The sequence below is a fragment of the Ranitomeya imitator genome, chromosome 3 (assembly GCF_032444005.1).
Source record: "Ranitomeya imitator isolate aRanImi1 chromosome 3, aRanImi1.pri, whole genome shotgun sequence".
Lineage (NCBI taxonomy): Eukaryota > Metazoa > Chordata > Amphibia > Anura > Dendrobatidae > Ranitomeya > Ranitomeya imitator.
The window spans coordinates 73,281,573-73,288,301 of NC_091284.1; positions in this window are offsets into that span (position 1 = coordinate 73,281,573).

The window sequence follows — 6,729 nt, forward strand, 5'->3', positions numbered from 1 at the left end:
GAATTCCAATCCAATACTGGATTATGGGTTTGTAGCCATGGCAACCCCAACACGACCACATCATGCAGATTATGCAACACCAGAAAGCGAATAACTTCCTGATGTGCAGGAGCCATGCACATGGTCAGCTGGGCCCAGTATTGAGGTTTATTCTTGGCCAAAGGTGTAGCATCAATTCCTCTCAATGGAATAGGACACCGCAAAGGCTCCAAGAAAAACCCACAACGTTTAGCATAATCCAAATCCATCAGATTCAGGGCAGCGCCCGAATCCACAAACGCCATGACAGAAAACGACGACAAAGAGCATATCAAGGTAATGGACAGAAGGAATTTGGACTGTACAGTACCAATGACGGCAGACCTAGCGGACCGCTTAGTGCGCTTAGGACAATCAGAAATAGCATGAGTGGAATCACCACAGTAGAAACACAGACCATTCAGACGTCTGTATTCCTGCCGTTCAACTCTAGTCATAGTCCTATCGCACTGCATAGGCTCAGGTTTAACCTCAGGCAGTACCGCCAAATGGTGCACAGATTTACGCTCGCGCAAGCGTCGACCGATCTGAATGGCCAAAGACAAAGACTCATTCAAACCAGCAGGCATAGGAAATCCCACCATGACATCCTTAAGAGCCTCAGAGAGACCCTTTCTGAACAAAGCTGCCAGCGCAGATTCATTCCACTGAGTGAGTACTGACCATTTCCTAAATTTCTGACAATATACTTCTATATCATCCTGACCCTGGCACAAAGCCAGCAAATTTTTCTCAGCCTGATCCACTGAATTAGGCTCATCGTACAGCAATCCGAGCGCCAGGAAAAACGCATCGACACTACTCAATGCAGGGTCTCCTGGCGCAAGAGAAAATGCCCAGTCTTGAGGGTCGCCGCGCAAAAAAGAAATAATAATCAAAACCTGTTGAATAGGATTACCAGAAGAATGAGGTTTCAAGGCCAGAAATAGCTTACAATTATTTTTGAAACTTAGAAACTTAGTTCTATCTCCAAAAAACAAATCAGGAATAGGAATTCTTGGTTCTAACATAGATTTCTGATCAATAGTATCTTGAATTTTTTGTACATTTATAACGAGATTATCCATTGAAGAGCACAGACCCTGAATATCCATGTCCACACCTGTGTCCAGAATCACCCAAATGTCTAGGGGAAAAAAAAAGTGAACACAGAGCAGAAAAAAAAAAAAAAAAAAAAATGATGTCAGAACTTTTTCTTTCCCTCTATTGAGAATCATTAGTTAGGCTCCTTGTACTGTTATGTTTGCTAATGACAGGTGTTATGAAGGCAATCCAGAAACACAGTGTGCTTAGCGATCAGAGCGCACACAGTGATCTGACAAATACCCAAAAATACAAGAACGAGCTCTGAGACGTGGAAACTCTGTAGACTGCACACCTGATCCTATCCTAAACACAACTAAAAGCGGCTGTGGATTGCGCCTAACAACTACCTAGGCAACTCGGCACAGCCTAAGAAACTAGCTAGCCTGAAGATAGAAAAATAGGCCTGACTTGCCCCAGAGAAATTCCCCAAAGGAAAAGGCAGCCCCCCACATATAATGACTGTGAGTAAGATGAAAAGACAAAACGTAGGGATGAAATAGATTCAGCAAAGTGGGGCCCGATATTCTAGGACAGAGCGAGGACAGTAAAGCGAACTTTGCAGTCTACAAAAAACCCTAAAGCAAAACCACGCAAAGGGGGCAAAAAAAACCCCACCGTGCCGAACTAACGGCACGGCGGTACACCCTTTGCGTCTCAGAGCTTCCAGCAAAACAAAAGACAAGCTGGACAGAAAAAAAACAACAAAAAAGCAAAAAGCACTTAGCTATACAGAGCAGCAGGTCACAGGAACAATCAGGAGAAGCTCAGATCCAACACTGAAACATTGACAAGGAGCAAGGATAGCAGCATCAGGCGGAGTTAAGTAATGAAGCAGTTAACGAGCTCACCAGAACACCTGAGGGAGGAAGCTCAGAAGCTGCAGTACCACTTGTGACCACAGGAGTGAATTCAGCCACAGAATTCACAACAGTAATGTGTGTGGACGGAGCCTCGTGTGGTAATGTGTGAGGACGGAGCCTCGTGTGGTAATGTGTGTGGACGGAGCCTCGTGTGGTAATGTGTGTGGACGGAGCCTCGTGTGGTAATGTGTGTGGATGGAGCCCCGTGTGGTATTGTGTGTGGACGGAGCCTTGTGTGGTAATGTGTGGGAACAGAGCCTCGTATGGTAATGTGTGGGGACGGAGCCTTGTGTGGTAATGTTTGTGGACAGAGCCTCGTGTGGTAATGTGTGGGGACGGAGCCTCGTGTGGTAATGTGTGGATGGAGCCTCGTGTGGTAATGTGTGAGGACGGAGCCTCATGTGGTAATGTGTGGGGATGGAGCCTCGTATGGTAATGTGTGTGGATGGAGCCTCGTGTGGTAATGTGTGAGGACGGAGCCTCGTGTGGTAATGTGTGGGGATGGAGCCTCGTGTGCTAATGTGGAGGGATGGAGCCTCATGTGGTAATGTGTGTGGACGGAGCATTGTCTAGTAATGTGTGTGGACGGAGCCTCGTGTGGTAATGTGGGGGGACGGAGCCTCTTGTGGTAATGTGTGTGGACGGAGCCTCGGGTGGTAATGTGTGTGCATGGAGCCTCGTGTGGTAATGCGTGTGGACGGAGCCTCGTGTGGTAATGTGTGTGGACGGAGCCTCGCGCGGTAATGTGTGTGGATGGAGCTTCGTGTGGTATTGTGTGTGGACGGAGCCTCGTGTGGTAATGTGTGGGGAATTATCTGTGATAATGTGTGGGGACGGAGCCTCGTGTGATAATGTGGGGGGACGGAGCCTCTTGTGGTAATGTGTGTGGATGGAGCCTCGTGTGGTAATGTGTGTGGAAGGAGCCTCATGTGGTAATGTGTGTGGACGGAGCATTGTCTAGTAATGTGTGTGGACGGAGCCTCGTGTGGTAATGTGGGGGGACGGAGCCTCTTGTGGTAATGTGTGTGGACGGAGCCTCGTGTGGTAATGTGTGTGGATGGAGCCTCGTGTGGTAATGCGTGTGGACGGAGCCTCGTGTGGTAATGTGTGTGGACGGAGCCTCGTGTGGTAATGTGTGTGGATGGAGCCTCGTGTGGTATTGTGTGTGGACGGAGCCTCATGTGGTAATGTGTGGGGACGGAGCCTCGTGTGGTAATGTGTGGGGACGGAGCCTCGTGTGATAATGTTGGGGGATTATCTGTGGTAATGTGTGGGGACGGAGCCTCGTGTGATAATGTAGGGGGATTATCTGCGATAATGTGTGTGGACGGAGCCTCGTGTGGTAATGTGTGTGGATGGAGCCTCATGTAGTAATGTGTGTGGACAGAGCCTTGTGTGGTAATGTGTGAGGACGGAGCCTCGTGTGGTAATGCGTGTGGACGGAGCCTCGTGTGGTAATGTGTGTGGACGGAGCATCGTCTAGTAATGTGTGTGGACGGAGCCTCGTGTGGTAATGTGGGGGGACGGAGCCTCTTGTGGTAATGTGTGTGGACAGAGCCTCGTGTGGTAATGTGGGGGGACGGAGCCTCTTGTAATGTGTGTGGACGGAGCCTCGGGTGGTAATGTGTGTGGACAGAGCCTCATGTGGTAATGTGTGTGGATGGAGCCTCGTGTGGTAATGCGTGTGGACGGAGCCTCGTGTGTTAATGTGTGTGGACGGAGCCTCGTGCGGTAATGTGTGTGGGATGGAGCTTCGTGTGGTATTGTGTGTGGACGGAGCCTCGTGTGGTAATGTGTGGGGACGGAACCTCGTGTGGTAATGTGTGGGGACGGAGCCTCGTGTGATAATGTTGGGGGATTATCTGTGGTAATGTGTGGGGACGGAGCCTCGTGTGATAATGTGGGGGGACGGAGCCTCTTGTGGTAATGTGTGTGGACGGAGCCTCGTGTGGTAATGTGTGTGGATGGAGCCTCGTGTGGTAATGTGTGTGGACGGAGCATTGTCTAGTAATGTGTGTGGACGGAGCCTCGTGTGGTAATGTGGGGGGACGGAGCCTCTTGTGGTAATGTGTGTGGACGGAGCCTCGTGTGGTAATGTGTGTGGATGGAGCCTCGTGTGGTAATGTGTGGGGATGGAGCCTCGTATGGTAATGTGTGTGGACGGAGCCTCGTGTGGTAATGTGTGAGGACGGAGCCTCGTGTGGTAATGTGTGTGGACGGAGCCTCGTGTGGTAATGTGTGTGGATGGAGCCCCGTGTGGTATTGTGTGTGGACGGAGCCTCGTGTGGTAATGTGTGGGGACAGAGCCTCGTATGGTAATGTGTGGGGACGGAGCCTTGTGTGGTAATGTGTGTGGACAGAGCCTCGTGTGGTAATGTGTTGGGACGGAGCCTCGTGTGGTAATGTGTGGACGGAGCCTCGTGTGGTAATGTGTGAGGACGGAGCCTCATGTGGTAATGTGTGGGGATGGAGCCTCGTATGGTAATATGTGTGGATGGAGCCTCGTGTGGTAATGTGTGAGGACGGAGCCTCGTGTGGTAATGTGTGGGGATGGAGCCTCGTGTGGTAATGTGGAGGGATGGAGCCTCATGTGGTAATGTGTGTGGACGGAGCATTGTCTAGTAATGTGTGTGGACGGAGCCTCGTGTGGTAATGTGGGGGGACGGAGCCTCTTGTGGTAATGTGTGTGGACGGAGCCTCGGGTGGTAATGTGTGTGGATGGAGCCTCATGTGGTAATGCGTGTGGACGGAGCCTCGTGTGGTAATGTGTGTGGACGGAGCCTCGTGCGGTAATGTGTGTGGATGGAGCCTCGTGTGGTATTGTGTGTGGACGGAGCCTCGTGTGGTAATGTGTGGGGACGGAACCTCGTGTGGTAATGTGTGGGGACGGAGCCTCGTGTGATAATGTTGGGGGATTATCTGTGGTAATGTGTGGGGACGGAGCCTCGTGTGATAATGTGGGGGGACAGAGCCTCTTGTGGTAATGTGTGTGGACGGAGCCTCGTGTGGTAATGTGGGGGGACGGAGCCTCTTGTGGTAATGTGTGTGGACGGAGCCTCGTGTGGTAATGTGTGTGGATGGAGCCTCGTGTGGTAATGTGTGGGGATGGAGCCTCGTATGGTAATGTGTGTGGACGGAGCCTCGTGTGGTAATGTGTGAGGACGGAGCCTCATGTGGTAATGTGTGGGGACGGAGCCTCGTGTGGTAATGTGGAGGGATGGAGCCTCATGTGGTAATGTGTGTGGACGGAGCATCGTCTAGTAATGTGTGTGGACGGAGCCTCGTGTGGTAATGTGGGGGGACAGAGCCTCTTGTGGTAATGTGTGTGGACAGAGCCTCGTGTGGTAATGTGTGTGGACGGAGCCTCGTGTGGTAATGTGTGTGGACAGAGCCTCGTGTGGTAATGTGTGAGGATGGAGCCTCATGTGGTAATGCGTGTGGACGGAGCCTCGTGTGGTAATGTGTGTGGACGGAGCCTCGTGTGGTAATGTGTGAGGACAGAGCCTCGTGTGGTAATGTGTGGTCACGGAGCCTCGTGTGGTAATGTGAAGGGATGGAGCCTCGTGTGGTAATGTGTGTGGACGGAGCATCGTCTATTAATGTGTGTGGACGGAGCCTCATGTGGTAATGTGGGGGGACGGAGCCTCGTGTGGTAATGTGTGTGGACAGAGCCTCGTGTGGTAATGTGTGAGGACGGAGCCTCATGTGGTAATGTGTGTGGACGGAGCCTCGTGTGGTAATGTGGGGGGAAGGAGCCTCGTGTGGTAATGTGTGTGGACAGAGCCTCGTGTGGTAATGTGTGAGGACGGAGCCTCGTGTGGTAATGTGTGTGGACGGAGCCTCGTGTGGTAATGTGTGTGGACGGAGCCTCGTGTGGTAATGTGTGTGGAGGAGCCCCGTGTGGTATTGTGTGTGGACGGAGCCTCGTGTGGTAATGTGTGGGGACAGAGCCTCGTATGGTAATGTGTGGGGACGGAGCCTTGTGTGGTAATGTGTGTGGACAGAGCCTCGTGTGGTAATGTGTGGGGACAGAGCCTCGTGTGGTAATGTGTGGATGGAGCCTCGTGTGGTAATGTGTGAGGACGGAGCCTCATGTGGTAATGTGTGGGGATGGAGCCTCGTATGGTAATGTGTGTGGATGGAGCCTCGTGTGGTAATGTGTGAGGACGGAGCCTCGTGTGGTAATGTGTGTGGACAGAGCCTCGTGTGGTAATGTGTGAGGAACGGAGCCTCAAGTGGTAATGCGTGTGGACGGAGCCTCATGTGGTAATATGTGTGGACAGAGCCTCGTGTGGTAATGTGTGAGGACAGAGCCTCGTGTGGTAATGTGTGGTCACGGAGCCTCGTGTGGTAATGTGGAGGGATGGAGCCTCGTGTGGTAATGTGTGTGGACGGAGCATCGTGTATTAATTTGTGTGGACGGAGCCTCGTGTGGTAATGTGGGGGGACGGAGCCTCGTGTGGTAATGTGTGTGGACAGAGCCTCGTGTGGTAATGTGTGAGGACGGAGCCTCGTGTGGTAATGTGTGTGGACGGAGCCTCGTGTGGTAATGTGTGTGGACGGAGCCTCGTGTGGTAATGTGTGTGGATGGAGCCCCGTGTGGTATTGTGTGTGGACGGAGCCTCGTGTGGTAATGTGTGGGGACTAGGGTTGAGCGAAACGGGTCATTCATTTTCAAAAGTCGCCGACTTTTGGCAAAGTCGGGTTTCATGAAACCCGATCCGACCCCTGTGCGGGGTCGGCC